We start from the raw sequence: 19,171 nt of genomic DNA, 5'->3' as shown, positions 1-19,171 counted from the left end.
AGAATTCTGCTCTAATTCTCTATACAAAAAGAAATATTGTCAGTTCCTAGGAGCTTCCACAATGGTACAGAAAATAGTATTTGTAGAAAACATAATGGATCCTGTATAGAATAACATAAATTCATATTATTATTAACTGTAATATTAGCACCATGTAAAGTGCTAATAGTAAGAAATCTATAGCATTACATTTACTGAATTTTTTCCCCTTTGAAAACATGTTGATTCCAAAAACAAATCCATAAGATTTGGGTCTTTTATTTACTTAAGGACTCATTCCACAAAGTTGAGTAAGCTGATGGTGAAAAATATTTAGATGTTGCAAATGAAGCAAGCGGCAAGTTAGATAATACAGCTGAGCCATGGGTGTCTAGTATGAGAAGCAAGAAGAGACAGGCAAGAAGCAACTGACATAGGAAATATGTGCCAATTATGTTACAAAGAAAGAAAAAAGTCAAGTGATTAAAATAAATGCTTTGGTGGTTGTAATCATAGAAATTATTTGAGCCAGTTGATATGTCTGCTACAAACAAGTGACAAGGGGGACCACCCTTCAAAATGGAGAAAGGAACTTTTCACGTAAACCTTGAGAAAAGATCATTAGCTCATCCTTGAAGCATGAGAGAAGGCTTGCATGTCTGGCATGAACTGTATGTGTTTAGTACAGTAAGGAAATCAGGTTAGGTCAGCTATCTCAATGACAATAGAGGGGAGGGGTGTAGGTTTAGTGCTGGTTAGAATAAGTAGTAACTAGAACTTGACTCAGAGATGACATCATAGAACTTGCTTTGTTAGATTATGCTTTCCGCTACACAAAGAAGAGAAGGAGACAGAGTTCAAGGGTCATTGAAGTCTCTGGGGAGAAGGTTGTGTTGGTTTGAAAAGAATGATAATGGTGAGACAGGATCAGGATGGAACAGACTTTTAAATCTTTTATTTATTTTTTAATTAATTAATAATTCTTCTCTCATATATTACATCAGAATGCAGTTTTTTCCCTCCAGATCCACTCCTACTCCGTTTCCCTTCAGAAAAGAGCAGGCTTCCCAGGGATATCAACTGAACATGGCATAACAGTTTTCAGTAAGACTAGGTACGAACACTCATATCAAAGCTGGACAAGAGAGCACTGCAGGAGGAAAAGGGTCCCAAAAGCAGATGAAAGAATCAGAGACAGCTCCAGCTCCCACTGTTAGGAGTCTCACAAGAACACTAAGCTACACAACGGTAAGACATAGGCAGAGGGCTTAGGTCAGACCCACACAGGCTCCCTGATTGTTGCTTCAGTTTCTCTGAGCCCCTATGAGCCTTGGTTAATTGATTCTGTGGGCTATGTTCTTGTGGTGTCCTTGACCTCTCTGGCTTTTATAATCCTTCCTCCCCCTCTTCTGAAGCTTTGCTTAATGTTTGGCTCTATGTCTCTGTATCTGCTCCTATTAGTTGTTAGATGAAACCACTCTGATGACGATTATGCTAGTCTCTGGTCTATGAGTATAGCAGAATATCATTAGGAATCATTTCATTAACTTTTTTTTTCTTGCCTGTCCTGATTGGTTCAATCTTAGGTCTCTGGGCTATTCAGCATCTGGTTCCTGGTCATCCAGGCATTGTCAGTCATGGGCTCCCTCTAGGGGAGTGGGTCAAAGTTGGAGCAGTCATTGGTTGGCCACTCCCACAAGTTCTGTGCCACTTTTACTCCAGCACATCTTGCAGGCAGAACAAATTGTACCTCAAAAGTTTTGTGGCTGTGTTGGCATCCCAGTCTTTCCACTGGAAGCCTTGCCTGGTTACAGAAGATGAACGGTTTTAAGTAGATTTTCTGCAATAATGAAATCTAAGCTGCTCAGTACATAGGAAGATGGAGCATGAAGTGAAGTGCCTGTCCTTAGTTTTTAGAAGTAAATGTGGATATTCTAAACAGCAGAACTCTTTGTTTATGTTGTTTAGGAATGGATGCATTCCACCTTGGAATGCCTCTCATTGGCTTGCACATGTTCTAATTCACCACAGTACATGCCACCAAGTGATTGTGTTTGATCCTGTAATATGTTTTGTCACAATAATACCTTTGAACTTATGTTTCAGAACATCAAATACCATTGTCCCTCTTACTCATTTTTTAGGTATACTGTATCTGGAACTCATAGAAGCTAAGTCAGCATTCTTTGTGGGTTATTTAAAACAATGCATTTAGGAACATTAAGAACATTCTAAGTATTGGTAAATATACAGCAATTATTTTTTGCTATTTCTACCAATTTAAACCATTGCAAAAGCAAAAGGAGGAGGAATTGGCCCATGGAGACTCATTTGTGTTTTATTCCTGAAAAAATCCTCTGTGTTTTTAGCAGAGAGCTCCTGTTCAATTGTACCTTAAACCTTTACATGATTGAGAAGAATTTCAACTGACAGTCATGTTCCTGGTTATGAATATTCTATTAGGTTAGCAAAGGGAAGAAATTGTAACACAGCTCCTCCTCACTGCACTCATCTCACTCTGTGAGAAATTTTGTAAAAAATCCGAAGTTTCTAGAAAAGAAGAGAGGTACTGATAGCAAATGGTAAGCCATCTTCCAGAATAAAAGTATGGCACTAGAATTCATGATGTACTGGTGTGCTACTTGATCCATCAGAGCTCATGAGTTTTCCTCCTAAGTTTATCCTGTGTGGAGCCTAATACATGCCAGCTTTGACATGATTTGTAGAAGCTGGAGCCAGCACAAGCAATAGACATACTAATTAGGCAACGGTGCAACTTTGGATTTTCAATGAAAACTTGTTTGTGGCACCAGAAGGCACATTTCAGGTTGTCTTGGCTCTTGTTGGAGTTACAGAGGAAAGAAAATGTAAGAGGAGCTCGAAGAAAAGGCATGCAGATGTTATGACACCGGAAAGCTTCACGTCATGAGAGTCTGTAATACAGAACTGAATGCAGTTGTTTGAAGGTATTACTGTTCCTATTAACTCGAGTGAGTTACACCAGGTCCTAATGTACTGATGATGGTTTGGGGGTTTGGGGAGTTAGGTACTGCAAGTTTGTTATTGCTCCTTTGTATTATCATTCATGTTCATATTCATATTCATATTCTCTCTCTCTCTCTCTCTCTCTCTCTCTCTCTCTCTCTCTCTCTCTCTCTCATCTCCATCTCTCTTATTGTCTACCTAGAGCAAAATACTACCATAGGATCAGCTTAGTGCTTAAAATATTTCTCTTGATTTCTCTTAGAACTTAGAGATCACCCAAATAGAGAACCAAGAAAGCAGATCAGTGTGAGAGCTCACCTCTTTTATGCCCTTCACAGAATAGGAGGGAGTAAGAGCATTATGGGAAAAATCAATCTGGAAATGCTTCCAGACTGTGAGTGGTACTGTATAAATACATGCACATGGGCACAGTTTTCAGCTGTGGTGTGTCTGGACTTAGGGAAAACATCTACTAGGTAGACTGTACATTGAGATGAGGTGATGCAAACCCAAGAATATAAAGTTTTAGAAATGCCTACATAAAATATTGAAGCAAAAGATCTCAAGCAATTTCTTTGCTGTGTAAAGTATGTACATGTGAGTTTTGTAGACGTTTTAAGTTCAGTTCATTTTTCATTTATGTTGTCAAAAACCTCTTTTATAATTTGGATCTGAAAGTTCAGTGCTAAAATCAACACTATGCCTTGAAATAAGTTAAATATGAAGTATATACCAAAATTTTGTTAAGTTTTAGAGTGACTGAACCAAATGAAATTTGAGGCTGGGAGATTTTGCATCAATATTTAATTTGGGTCTCACTATAAATCTGTTTGCTGTGTACCTCAGCAGATAGGTGCCAAAAAGTTTGGAAATAAATTAACCTGAGCAACTGAAAAATGCAGGAAGAAGGGTCTCTTATATGTTTCTGAGTATGAGGTGTAATTTATGTCTCAAAGTAGATCTCTGCTCACATCACATGTAGGTATGCTGAGGGCTTTCTTTCTTTTGTAAGGAGAATATTGTAGAAAAAGATTAAAAGTTAGTGGAAAGATATTACTTATATTTTAGGTAAGGGCAAACGTAATTAGTGACTATATGCTCAAAAAAAAAGGCATCTAGGCAGGGATCCCATGCCATCTTGGAATAGGGCTTTAACTTGTTATGTGGAGCCAAGGGGAAGGACAAAATCCATCCAGATAACAGTTCACATTGTAAGACACCCAATAAATCTAGCATTAGCAAATAAGTTACTTAAATAAAAAATAAGCTTCCAGAGACTGAAACTATTCAAATTCACCAAGATTTCGAGGTGCATGTCAAAGATGATTAGGAACACTCTTTCATGTGAAAATCAGGGCAATGTCTCTATGGCTTGAGAACTGATGTGCATGGGCTTGGAACTCCATCTATAATGAGAATAATGGCATTTCCTGAAAGAATGAGATCTCATGGGGACCTGAAGAACTCATCCTGCTGCTCCTGTCTTTCTGCAGGCAACAGAAAGTGATTGGCAGAATTCCTTCAATAGCTTCAGAGAAGGAAATAATCTTGGGTGTGGCTACAGAGAACCCCAGACTTAGAGGTAATAGTTGCTGAGCTTTTTTCTGCTCTCATCTTAAGTAACTGCACTTGACCTATTTAGTGACCTTTACATATTAAAGGACATATGAGGCATGCTTCACAAGCACAGACTTCAGGTTAGAAGGTTCTGTGGGAATAGCACCTACCAATCCGAAGAGGTAGCTAGTGAGATTATGAGACCCATCAGATGATCCAGACCTTTGGATGGTTAAAGACAGGCTGGGATTTTGGATGTTTTTAGATAGATAAGTACCTATGCTTTAAAATCACTCATGAAGATAAAATTCAACTTACCCCCCAAATAACTCTGTTTGTGGCAAAAAGGACCCCTGGGGGAGTCAATGCTGAGAAAGACAGCCTGTGATCCTCTACAGTTCCTCAGCATTCGAGAACAGAGTGCTGGGCTGAGCCATAAAGAAAATGTGGCAGACTAAAGTGCTGCTATACTGCTTAGAATAATGTGCTGAAATGAGTGTGTTGTTGTTGCAGGGCTTGGGTTTAGCAAGAGGAATATCAAAGAAGGCATTTTGAGAAGATGGCACTGTCAGTAAAAGATCTGAGTTTAGACCCCTAGCTCCCATATAAAGTCTGGGTGTGATGGCGTCATATCTGCAAGCCCAGAACTTCCGAGATGGAGACAGGTGGATCCCAGGAGCTAACTGCCGAGCCCATTTAGATGAATCAGTAAACTTGGGTTCAGAGACGGTATCTCAAAAAATAAAGTGGAGAGTGACCAAGGAAGATACTGATATTGAATGCTTGCATCTATGCCAGAACATAGACAAGCATGTACACCTGCATGCAAGTGCACACACACAAGAACACTTTCACATACTTACAGAGTGTAACGTTCATGCTCACCATTCATAGCTTCTTCTCCCTGCTGGACATAAAGCAGAGCAAAGGGAGAGACAGTGGGAGCAGAAAAATGCCCTGAACAATCCAGAGAGGACTGATGATATTAAATCCAGTTATGGCTTCAGAGCAAAACAATGAGAATCATCTTAGAAGCAGATACATTAGCAATGATGAGGGGATGTGGGGTTCGGGGAGAATGTGGTTAGCTTCTGCATTTCTGGAGCCACATGGGGTTGAACATAATGTTGCCTGGTCACATCACATACAGATCATCATTGAAAATCAGAAAGGAAAAAATAAAGAGCCAAAAGGGAGCAGAAGAAAAGACTATAGTGCAAACTAAAGAGAGCAAATCCTTGTGCTTCAGCACAAACAGATCACACAGAAAACTGTTTCATCTTTCCGGCCCTTGGTAATGTTGGGATTTCACAAAGAACAACTACATGCCAAACAGTGTCAGAGTTCATGCCTGTGTGTCATATTGGAATTAGTCTAGCCAAAGTGACAATTTAAAGATTACCTTTTTCACTTTTGAAACACTTTAGGCTTGTATAAATTTGTTAAGTGAGAATTTCATAAACTTTTTATCCCTAACACTAACATATTACATCTCTATATTATATCAATAATACAATATAGAAATAAAATGCAATTGGAACAATAAATGTGTCTAAGTACAAACTTCAACGGTAAGAGCATGACAATAACTTGTATTTTTAAACCCAATCCAGATGTAGCACATAACTCCATTCTGTCCATGCGTTTCTCACATCGGTCCTCACCTCTCTGTTATTCTTACTTTCAGGTCCTGTGCTCATTTGAGGAGTGCTATTAGGATATTTGAAGAATTTCCCACGATTTAATTTTGCTGGCCCTTTCACGTGATGTAGTGGGCATGGCATAACAGAACAGTGCTCTCCTCAAGTTGCCACAACAGCAGAAGCATGGTCCATGTTACTGCTCAGTGAGGCGGCATCTTGCTCATTTTTTCTACATTTGTTAAAATTATTATGTCAATTCCCTATTTATTTCGACATGTATAGATTCACATATATTGATTCAACGGTTTCTATTATAAACCAGATAAATTACTTGCAAAAGCAGATTTAGCAAAGAACTTAAAAACACTGATAACATTATTGTTTCAGCTACACCAAAAGTTGATGTTGCTGTTTTACTTGAATTTGAAAATAAGCAGTAGTTGATTTGAGAAAAATAATCCAACATACTCATAGAGACTCTAAAATTACAGAAAACTTCATGACAGAGGACATACATGCCTTTTGCTTTAATGATTATACTTTATAAATTATATTTTATACTTCCTCATCTTATTCTCAGGATTTTAAGAGACTTCATATTTGATTTTCAGAGAGGCATTGTGATAGGAACCTCCCTGGAGGAAGTATGACTCATTTGTCGTTCTGTGTGTTTTTAAAGTGTAATAACAGAATAATGAATATTATTTAGGAAAACAGGTAATGTAAATGTATCTGAAAACCATGACTAATTGATTAACTATGAGTACAAAATCCTAGCAGTTGGGAAGTAGAGGAAGAAGCACCAGCTATAGAGAAAGTCCTGAGCCTTGCTGGACTGGCAGGGGTCCCTGTGTCACACATACTGTGGCAATGCTCTGCCTGCCTGGCTTTGTGTTTGCTTTGAGGTTGTATCTATGGTATTCTATGATGACCCTGAAGTTGTAATCTTCTAGTGCCAGCCACTCTAGTGGGATACAGTCTTGATAAGGAGATTTGATTTTCCAGTACCAGCACTTACCCCAGCGCCTTGCACATGCCTAACAGTTTAAATTGGGTTTCATTCACTCTTGTAATGGCTGTATCATTTGTACTTTGTAGACAGTTTCCTGGATTGTATTTATTTATCCTTATGGATCTTTTAAAAACTCTGCATTTTACAAACTATACAGCTGTAAGGAATTTACAATGAAACACACTGTTGCCATGACTTGTTCTATAGAATATGTCAAACTTAGCTATATCATCTAACAGAATTTGATAAATAAAATAACATATCTTTAATATTATTAAGTTTATTTTAGATAGTTATACAACTCTTTCTATGAGAACTAGAAAGTCCAATCTACATATCACCCTGTTCTTAGGATGACTTTTAGAATACTCAGTTCTTTCTAAAACCATTTATTGGTCTATCTCTCTCTCTTTTAATAAAACTGTGTTTCCCAGGCACCTGGTAATACTCAACGCTGCTGTTTACATGTGGAGTCAGGTTAAGTTTCTGCTGTCCTTCTGTGCCTTTCAAGTCAGACTATGAACGTTGTCCAACAACCGCCAAAGATTATGCTGGGTGCAGTCCTATATTTATCCTTTTCTTAGAATGTGAATCTCTTGAGGGTAGGGTGTGTGTGTGTGTGTGTGTGTGTGTGTGTGTGTGTGTGTTTGTGTGTGTGTGTGTGTGTGTGTGTGTGTGTGTGTTATGCAGAGTCTGGATCATGATTATACTTTTAAGACAGATGAATAAACATAGCCAATGGTCTTAAGTCGTTTAAAAAAGATTTCCTGTTTGGAGGTTGTTCCAGTCAAAACAATAATTCTAGTTAGTGATCCCAAAGCTTAACCAATGAAGGCATAGACTATTCCTTACATTCTTTTAAAAGATCAGTTAAAATAAAATAAAAATTACAATAAAAGTTTGTGCAAATGTGTGGCCATTATTTCCTGGGATGAAACACAAGTAGAGTAACCCTGGTAAGCAGACAAGACAGACTTTGAACACAGTGAAGACTATAATAGAGTAACATAAATGACAGCACCAGCCAGCTAAGTGTAGAGAGACTCAGAATATCTTCATGACTGAATTGTATCCATTTCATCTCTGCCCCATATACACACCCACAGCACTGAACCTAATATTTTCAAAATGCCCAGCTTTAAATAAACTATTTAGAACATTGGGTTGAGGCTAGGCATTGCTAAATCAAAGGATGCCAGTTTCCTCCTTGCCAAACAGAAAAATATTCCCCTCAGAAACAGGAATAAAGATTGCTGAGGAATAGCTGATGAGACTTTTAATATCAATTCATGTCATTTTGGGTGTCGTTGTTGTGAGCGTTTCCTTCTCACAGTGGAAAAGGGTTTTGTAAACTGTGAAGGCTGTGGATTTAGAGTTGGCATTTGTAATAAAACAAATTCCTCTTTCCAGTTCTCCTGGTGATGAAGACTGGCATTTGAATTTTTCATTGCTAATCTGGGGATTGTGGATCTCTCTTTTCTATACAGAAAAAAGTGTGTGTCACCTTCTTTCTGTCTTTGTAAACATCCACTTGGGAGAAAGGGACATGAGTAAGAATTGAGAAACTGCCATTTGGCTCCATCAGACATTGTTTGATTAAAGATTTGGAAGGTGCTGTGAAAATACATTTAGTCTTCTGACAATCTTGCAAATGAAGCTCAACAAGTATGCACCAGAGTACCGATCAAACATGTGTGAGGAAGCTCTTACACAGATGACAGGCCCTGCTAATGAAGTCTGGATTGGCACAGCATTGAATTTGGCATGTCCTCATGTTCAGCAGGTAGGAGTCAGCCAGTCTCAGGAGTTGGGAAATGCCACTTCTTCAGCATAATATCTTTATTACATCTTATGATTCCGTCTGGCTTCAAATATTGTGCTCACAGTGTGCATTTATTTATAGAAAACATTATCCCATCACTTACAAGATTAGAATGTTAAATGATTTTATGAAAGAAAAAAAGTCCTAGTGTCATTTTATTAAGTGTTTGGCTAAGACAGTCTCCCATTGTTATTGAGCGATATATTTGTACACTACCAATTACTCTAGTTACTCTACTAGATGACTGCCAAAATGAAACACATTAAAAACAAAATATATCATTTCTTTCCAGTATCCAAAGAAAACAAAGGTGAGAGGCAGGCTTCTTTATTAAGCTAAAGTGGACGTGAGAATAGCAAAGAAACCAGATTTATAAGTGATGGAAAAGAATGTTAAGGTAACTTACGTTTTAGAGACTGTTTACAGATTTGTGTAGAAATTTTGACATAATAGTTTGGTTTTCTGAGTCTAGGGACTAAAGTTAATAGATAAAGTAAAGCTTTTTGCAAGTAATTTATCAAACTAATTTTAATATTTAATTTAATAATAAAGTTAATATATGCAATTCCTTTGAGTTTTTCATCTAAAGGCAAGTTAAAATTAAATAGAAGTATGATTTAGACAGTTTATCAATTCATTCAATTATTAAGAATTCAGTTTAAACTACTAAATTAATGCACTATTTTTTCTAGATCTTGAAGTCAGTGAGAAATATCTGCTCATGAAAATACAACTTCTAATGCATTGAGTAGACATCATAATAAATGGCCATATATAGTCTCTCTCCACAATGAGAAAGGAAATAACTGTATTTACACAATCTCGTCCAGCAGATTTGAGACCATAAAGGGGAAAAATTAAAGTAGTCATAGTTTACCATCATATTGTCCTTAGTGCTTTAAAACCCATATTTATATTTAAAGGTAAAATTTTAATTTAAAAAAACATGAACATTTTTGTGCTAACACTTCTATTTTACTGAACTGATCAGGTAGATTTTTAAATTAAGTTCCATTAATTATAAGAAATAAATTTAGGAAGACACTTTTCCACCTAAGTAAAATAACTTTTTTTAATCTTTCATGATCCGATTTTGTGGTGCTAATGAAGGATATTTATGCTGACTTTTCATATAAGTCACCATTTATGAGCTAGTATTTCTTTTTTAATTATTCATAAGCATTTATTCAGTATTTTGGATTCCTTAAAAATATTGGTATTACCAATTTTACACAATCTATATTGATGATTAGAGGAACCTAAACCTGATAGGTAGCTTCATAGAAATGATTACCAGATCTTTATTTGATGAATTAGCCAGATACAAATGTAAGCTTTACATAAACTAAATGTCTGATAGAGGAGTCTTCATATTTTCAACTTCATGTTCTTTTCAGATGTTTAAGGGAGAGGTATTTTCTTTTAGACAACATAATGACACATGATGCATGTGACAATAAACACCTAAAAGCTACCCTCTTCAGATACTACTTTACATTTTGAAATGAATTTTATATAGTTTATGTCATTTTAATTACTAGTGTGTAAAATTACTGTCTTCACACTGTATGAAAAAGAACTTAGAGCAATGTGCAACCCAAGTCAGTGAATGTTAAAGAACAGCAGACTCTAGCCTAGATCTTCTTGGCTCCAAACCCTTTACTTTCTAACTATAATTAGGATGCAGCTCCCCAGAGTGACCGTATCAGTCCTTGGTGAAATGCACTTCTGTGACAGTACATTCAAGCAGTGACGACACGGTAGGCTGAGTAATGACACTGGCTGTGATTCTTATCCTTATTTTGTATGCACGACTCTATTTTGTGATTCACATGCTCCATAAGTATGGGGAACTCTATTTGGGAAGTGCCATCATGGTCTGTAGGATTTGTACATTCAAATTTTTGTAGGCAAACTAAAACTTTTATTTAAAAATATTTAGAAACCATATGAAGATCAGATCTGTAGATAGAGTGATTGGCTTGTTACATTGTTTTTGACATTAAAAATTTTCACCTGATATATTTGTTAATTTATTTATTTATATTCATTTAGTTCACTTTGGCCAGAAAATCACTACATAGTTGAAGCTGGCCTTGAACTTCTGATCATATTTCCTCTATTACTATGCCCAGCTTGTGCCTGAAATTATTTGGTATGTTGTGGCTGAAGGTAACTCTAGGAGCTATATTTAAAATAGTATCCTTAATACTGACAGTAAAGCATTAAGCTTTTGGTTTGTACACCTAAAGTAATAACTTCATTTTGATTCTTTAGGATTGAAAAAGTCATTCAGAATCACATTTTATCAGGATATAACTATATGGCATATTTTATATCTGAATATGAATAACATGTGCAGAATATGGACAACATATGTCTCGTATCAAAATATGTACAGCATATGCAGCGATATAGGCACAATAACACATCTCATATTCCATTTTTATGAAGTGTGAACATGGCCAGCACACACTTCAAATCCAAATCGCGTACTTCTCTTTTTCAACTTTGATATTGCTTAACTTTTTACCAAAGTATAAGTTGTATCTATAGGTATTTCTGAGACAATGTTTGACAGTGTCCAAGTATCAACCTGTGATACAGATAACATGCAGCCCGAGTGTGGGACAGGCTTCCAGAGCAGTAACTGCTGGGTTGGGATGAATCAGACTATAGCTCATCCTTCCTTGTCTAAAACTTCCATTGTCATTAGCAGAGTCTGCCCACTTCCCTCCCCAGGCTCAAAAGTCAAATGTCATGCTCCTAGGAACTGGGAAGGATTTGAGTAGGGTTAGAATAGGTTTAAAGTAGGTGGTTGAATACAATTGGCATTTGCTGCCATTCCTTGAATGGCTTGAGTCCTGGAACCCTAACTAGGGGCAATGAGGGAATGAAAACCAGACAGACACAGGTACAGAAAGCTAGGATCCAATGGTCTAGGCTTTGATAAAGAATCTTCAGCACCCTGGAAGCCTAGCTTGTTTGTTACATACATTTGAACAAGGAGGCATAGTTATTGATACAGATGAATAAGGAGGCAGGGTTATTACATGCAGATGAATAAGGAGATAGGTTCAGCTAATCTCTGTAGGAGCAGTCCTTGTAGGAGTGCTATGGGATAATTTGGCCAGTAGCCAGGTAGGAAGTATAGGCGGGATAAGCAGACAAGGAGAAGTCTGGGAAGAGGAAGGCTGAGTCAGGAGACAGCAGCCCACCATCCAGGGAGCAGCATGTAATGGCACACAGGTAAAGCCTTGGAACACGTGGCAACATATAGATTAACAGACATGACCTGCATTTAAGTGTAAGAGCTAGTCAGTAGTGAGCCTGAGCTAATGACTGAGCAGTTTTAATTAATATAAGCCTGTGTGTATTTATTTGGGTCCAAGCAGCTACAGGACTGATGGGTGAGAGAGATTTGTCCTGACCTTGGACCAGGTGGGGCACAGGAAAACTTTCAGCTACATAAAGGAGCAATCTTCAAGCTGTAACCTCTAATGGGGAGAAAGCTACCCAGTGGATAATTTGTGCACATACCATCAGTATTTGTATTAAGACCAGAAGAAGGCTTAGCCATCCCTCTGAGCCTTCTCTGGGTAAGGATTTGACACTACCAAGGGTGTGAGGCATTCCATGTCAACAACACATATTCACTCACCAACTCCCTACAATTTATACATAGTTTCCTTCTTCCTCTTTCTCTTCATTCTTTTTCTGGTTCCTTCCTTTCTTTTCCCTTTTGAATTTTACTGTCTTCAATATAAAAGATATCCAGAGTGTGTTGAGCAAAGAGGGTAGTGTCCTTTATGTATGTACGTATTTGTTTATTTATTTATTTACTTAAGAAGGCTACATTAAAAATAGCTTGAAAACAAACATAGTCAATGTCAAACTCTCAGTTCAGTTTCATTATCATCTTGGAGATCATAAACACTGTTTGGTTATTAGGATTTCTATTAATCCCATTTACTAATAAACACAGCTTTTTTTCTCTTTTATTTTTATTCTTATTAACATCATTTATTATAAAATGTAATCCAAACCTCAAAGTGTGTTTTAGTTATTCATAATTTCTGTCAATTGCTGATTTTAATACATACATTATGAACAATCACAAATAAGACTTAATTAGATTTGATCATCCAATACTCACTTTCTGAAGAAATGAATGAGGTAGGTTCACTTTTGCAAAACTGTTTTTAGTAACAGCTGGAGCATTGGGTTTCACAGATGTTAAAGTATGAAACCTGGAACTCACTGACTGGGATGTCTGTGTTCCCTTCCCTGAGGAATAAAATGTTAACAGAGTGGTGTCAATGCTAATACGTTTTTGAATATAGAAATCGAAATTTCCCAAGTGGTGTTTGCATTGTATAGATGCCTCAGTACATTGGCTCGGTCCTACAAACATCTCATTAAAAATCATAGTAAGCCTCACATTTCATTCGAGATTTCATGAAATGATGCAATATTTGAACATTACAACATGATAACACAATAACCAAGTATTACCAAATATAGTCTAAAAGTCAGTATACCAAAAACTTTTATAAATGTAGAAAACCTGGTAGAAACAACATTGCCTTCACTTGCATTATTTACAAAATTAAAAATCAACATTTTTTCTATACAGATTGTATATTAATTTTCAGTACATCAACCCCCATAACAATCAACATCTCTCTAACATTTAAAATCCAGGCTACTGTCCCAGAGTGGTTTGATAATGAGGTTGTTGTCATGGAAACTTTCCAGTCATTGACACACTTTTTACTATGGCAAACTTAAAATGCTTTGAAGAATGTAGAATTTTTAAATTGTTTGGAAATAGAAAAAAATCTAAATATTGATATTTTATCTGAAGTCCACCATTTATACATCTAATTAATTTGAAAACTGGAGAAAGGAGCTTATTAGTACTGTGTGGGGTCTAATAAAAGGAGCTATAGCTAGGAGAAGAATTTGCTTTGGCAAAAGAAATTTCTTAGTAGAGTCCTACTACCAGAAAATTTCAGTGACTGTCAGTTAGAAGTCTACCTTTTAATAAAGCGCTATTAAAATGACATGGTTTATAAACACAATTGTATAAATAAAATTCACCGGGGAAATGCAGGGATGAATACACACAGCACACACACACACACACACACACACACACACACACATATATACTTTTTGGCATTTAAACAGAAACTAGTTCACTCTACAATTTGTACTAATAGTGTAAAAATATCAGGGCTATGCATCTGTTTATGATAACAAATGAAATGAGCCTGTAGTGCATTGGACCTGAATTGTCAAGTACTCATCGTTCTAAAGTGCCATTGTACTCAGAGTAAATTTCAGTAGAATGGTGACCAGTAAAGGGATCTATAAAGGATCTTTGCATTTACTTGGGGTTTATACCTCCATTACTATTGAATATATCATTCTCTGACATTACATATGGGGTGTACAACAGTGTGCATTCTGTAATGAGTATCAATTCCTTCTGTTCTCCTTTCTAACTTTATTTGAGTGACATCTTTCATGTGCTAAGCAACAGTCAGAACAAGTTTCCTGGTAGTTTATGAACCTATCACCCACAACAAAAAGAGGTAACACTGCGCGTGCAGAGGAGAAGAGTCTGCACAAGTAAAGGATGACAAATCAAATGAACAAAAGCATTTTCCAATTTTGATAATCTTCTAAAACCCCTGAAAATGTCTGTTTACAACTTTGATTCTGGATCCATTCCAAAGCAAATCCCCTTCTTTCCTCACCTTCTGGCAGGTAGGCAGTAGTGTGAAGATGGGGAACAGGGCCGAGAATAGCGTGCACCCTCATTTCTCGTGATATCAAGGTTTGAGAGAGACGGTCAAATTTTCCGCAGCTTATCATTGTTTTCCAAACACATTTGAAAGTGAGAGAAATTAGATATGGAAAAAATATTAGACTTTTGACATTTTCTTTTCAGAGAAGACTTTTGTAAGAAGAAAAAGTGACACCGTGTGATTTATTCTCATGTCAAGATTGTAAAGAGAACAAGAAGTACAAAACTCAATCTGTTGTTATTTTCTTACTTACATTTATTCATGTTGTCTTCTTTTTCTGAAATCTGTATTTGAGAGCTTCAAAATGGGAATATAGAATCATCATAAAGATTCATAAACTGAACTTCAGAAAAGTAACTTCTTAATCTAGTGGTAATTATATGTTTTTAAGATGCACTTGCCATTTTGAAGCATATTTCCTCAATAGATGGTTCAGTGTGTGCTGATATTAAATCATCATGGCCTTTTTAATGCTTTGATAGGTGGGAATATATTTAGATGTATTTTTAGAGGCTTTAACTTTAAAAGCACTAGATACTATTTTTCACATAAGTAAGCCAGTTTTAAAATGTTAATTCTTATTTAAAATAATCAGCAAAACTTTAACCGTTTTATAGATATAGACCATTGTAAAATTAAATGCAATATTTTCTTTACAAATAGAAATTAAAATTAGAATTAGCCCGGTTGCTTTTACCATGTCTGATGAGTGTAGTCACTTGAGCCTACTTTACTTTTAAGGAACAGAAGAACTGTTGCTTAAATATGGGAAATACGTTTGTGCTGATTATTTTTCAATACAGATATCTGAAGGTTTTCTTATGAAATAAGTACTATTTGATGTTCTGCATAAGGGATCACCTTGCCACTCAGAATACCTCATTTCACTATAGTAGAGATATGAGTACCCGGGATCCCTGCTTTATACCAGGCAAAATGGACACATAAAGATTCTTTAGAAGTCAGTTGATTTACAGTGACCATTATATCAAATTGTAGTGTAACTGTGGACTATACACACATATACAGCCGATTTTTATCCACGTTAGTGAATTCACAGTTATGCCAACAGATCTATTGTTAAAAAGATTATTTTACTGTATTAAGTGACTTTGTAAGGTCTCTCTAGACTAGGAAGCATAAAATCTATAAATAAGTTTAATTGTAAATTAGGTCATATAAACAGTTTCAGTCCTAGATATTAGGCTATATTCTGTGGTCATAAGTGTGGTTCCCAACCACTACAAATCTAGTGGTTCACTTATTAGGACAAACGATTTTCCCATAAAAGCAAGTGTTTGCAGGCATAATGAGATCATACTGGAATTTGTAAAGAATTACTGATTTTTGTGGGTCACATGACTAATGTGAATACCTCCTTTGCTTTCTCTTTAGAGTTAATGTGGCCATTATAAAGATACTTTTTCCCAGATCCTAACAGAGCCTTTGTCACCATCATCTGTGAAACATTAAGGTTAAATCTTGGCACAACCTCTCCTTTCTAGTTTTAGTCTCACCACAAAAGAGGTTGGTTTCTTTGATGTCACATAGAACAGGTAAATTTCTGTTTAATGTCCTCTTCACAGACTTGACAGTGTTCCTGTCCTCTGATGCAGAACTAAATAAAACAATGTCATACAATTCTCCGAAGGTAAAGTGAGTGCAATATAAATGATATTTCTTGAGGTCAAAAAAGTGTGTATGGCAAGGAAAAGACAATTAAATGGGCCAATGCTTGGTACCTATGGTGGGATTTCATGTAATGTCACCTTGTTTTTCCCAGTAGCTGATTTACTGGTCTGTTCACCAGGAACTGTATGGAGTTGAAAATTAATTTCATATTGGAGTCTAAGTGATCTTGACATAATAATGTAATTTTTTTCCCTTGGTGTTAGTTTTGAATCCAGAGGTGCTATACTCATCAGTTTAGCTATAAAGCATTGGGCTTCTTAATTTAGTTGTAAAAATGATTAAATCAACAAAGTTGACAATGTAGTATTATTTTATCAAATATTAAATATGAATGTTAGCCAAGCTCCTTTTTATTTCTAAAAAATACATATTAAAAAAGCATATTTGTAATCTAAATACATTTAACCACTAGAGTACAGTTTAATGCTTGGAGAGTAATTAACTCTGACCTAAAATATTATGATGATCACTAGCAGAATATTTAAGCCACAGATTACATCTGAATCATTTGCATGGTCACCTTAGTTGGTGCTTTCTTCTTAAATATAATGAAACATTTTTTTAATTAAGGGATGTTTATGGATACACATTGAACAGGGTACAACCTAAGGGGCTTAGATTATATACATAATCTATGCTATATATTTTAAGTACTTAATGAATATTAAGGAACTATAAGCTATGAAGTCTATTGAATGACTTACTCCCTTGAAATCAATTTACTCTACAGTAAAGCATATCACAGTTCCTAATAAGGGATTTTCCTAAAACAGCAAGGTGCTTAAGTGCACGAGGTAGCATAATACACATTTGGTAATGTATATTCTTATGCATTGATTACAGTCTCACTAAAAAGTATATACTCCCATTGTAGATTCATTCTAAAGCTCAGTGTCCTTTTGTTGACTTTTAAAAAAACTTATATGTGTATATGTTATACCAACATTTTTCTGATTTCTCTCTAAATTTGAAAAAATAATTTCTTCTACTTTAGTCAACATTTTGTAATTGGAAATGAACACATTGCTTGCCTAACAATAGTGTATAAAGTTCAATTAATTCCTTAAGATACATTTAAATACTATAAATGGTAACTGTAGTTTAGTATAAGCATGTTCTATATAATACAGAAGAACAAGGACATCTTATATAAGAATTACCTTTTTCAAACACTTTCTCTTATTTTCAATTAACTGTTCGCCTATCAAATTGCAAAATGTCAATATATAAAGGAAAACTACTCTTTAGAATAGATTATTATTATAAAATATTCATCACCAAATAATTGGATATGTTCAGTTACTCTTAATAGTTTTATTTAAACACAAATTAAGATTTTTTTTCATAATTGAAATCAAAGACTCTAAGATCCAGACATGTCAATTATCAAAAACCAAATGTTCTATCAATGAAGACAGAAACACATTTCTTTTAGATTTCAGTACTGTTTAGTTAATGCAGTCAAGAACAATTGTCTTAGTCTCCAAAATATTTGACTCTTTTCCCTGCAAGATAATTTAGACTGTGAATCTAGTTCCTGTGTCTCCTAGACCAATTCTTTTAGGGAAGTATCCTTCCAAGGTCCTTGTATTTAAGAACTAGAATCCTCTTTTAATTGTTCTTCAGTTTAGTCTTTTACATCCAAACAATGTCAAATTGCCCAAATAATGCGATCTTGTATAGTCTGCTGTGGGATGGTCTGTATGTCAAATGTGTTGCTGATTGGTCAATAAATAAATCGATTGGCCAGTGGCCAGGCAGGAAGTATAGGCGGGACTAACAGAGAGGCGAATTGAGAGAACAGGAAGCTGGGTGAGGGAGACACTGCCAGCCGCCACCATGACAAGCGGCATGTGAAGATCCCGGTAAGCCACGAGCCATGTGGCAAGGTATAGATTTATAGAAATGGATTAATTTAAGATATAAGAACAGTTAGCAAGAAGCCTGCCACGGCCATACAGTTTGTAAGCAATATAAGTCTCTGTGTTTATTTGGTTGGGTCTGAGTGGCTGTGGGACTGGCGGGTGTCAGAGATTTGTCCTGACTGTGGGCCAGGCAGGAAAACTCTAGCTACAATAGTCTGGGAAAATTTTAAGCTTTCATTTATCTTTGTGGATCCAAGATAAAACTGGATTGAATACAGAAGACAACTTCAAACGTCATGGCATAATCAAAGTAATGTCATCCCTACAACCAAAAATCTATAACAAAAAATTTAATTCATTACTTAATTATCATTCCTGAATGTTTATGTGCCCCCATCCTCAATGCATGCATTGAAACATAGTTACCAATGTACTAGTACTATGAACTTTGACCTTTAGAAGGTGGTTAAAGATGATTGTTCTTATAAAAGGGATACTGAGCCCTGAAGGATGACTCAGTTAATAAAGTGCTTGCTTAGCATGAAGACCTGAAATCATACTCCAGCTCTAGTGTCAATGTGTGTTCCATACTTCTGTAACTAAAGTACTGAGTGTATGGGGGAGACAAATGGTTTACTGGGCATCTACAGCCAGTCAGTCTACCCTGAACATAGGCAAGTTCCAGGTTTATTAAGAAACTCTATCTCTAAAAACAAACAAACAACAAAACAGGATGGAGAAGTGTGATTGAGGAAGAAAGTTCAATGTCAACCTCTGGTCTGCACATATGCTATACACAC

General features: G+C 36.0%; 1 long non-coding RNA gene across 1 annotated transcript; it reads left to right on the top strand.

The window, feature by feature from the left end:
- Nucleotides 1-270: 270 nt before the first annotated feature.
- On the top strand, nucleotides 271-5,087 carry LOC131901857 (uncharacterized). The gene is made up of 3 exons (XR_009376918.1): nucleotides 271-895; nucleotides 4,458-4,546; nucleotides 5,035-5,087. It is a non-coding gene; the product is annotated as an uncharacterized LOC131901857 (long non-coding RNA).
- The last annotated feature ends 14,084 nt before the right edge of the window (nucleotides 5,088-19,171 follow it).

Source organism: Peromyscus eremicus, unplaced genomic scaffold (genome assembly GCF_949786415.1).
Source record: "Peromyscus eremicus unplaced genomic scaffold, PerEre_H2_v1 PerEre#2#unplaced_535, whole genome shotgun sequence".
Taxonomy (NCBI): Eukaryota; Metazoa; Chordata; class Mammalia; order Rodentia; family Cricetidae; genus Peromyscus; species Peromyscus eremicus.
This window is presented reverse-complemented; position numbering and strand designations above follow the sequence as displayed.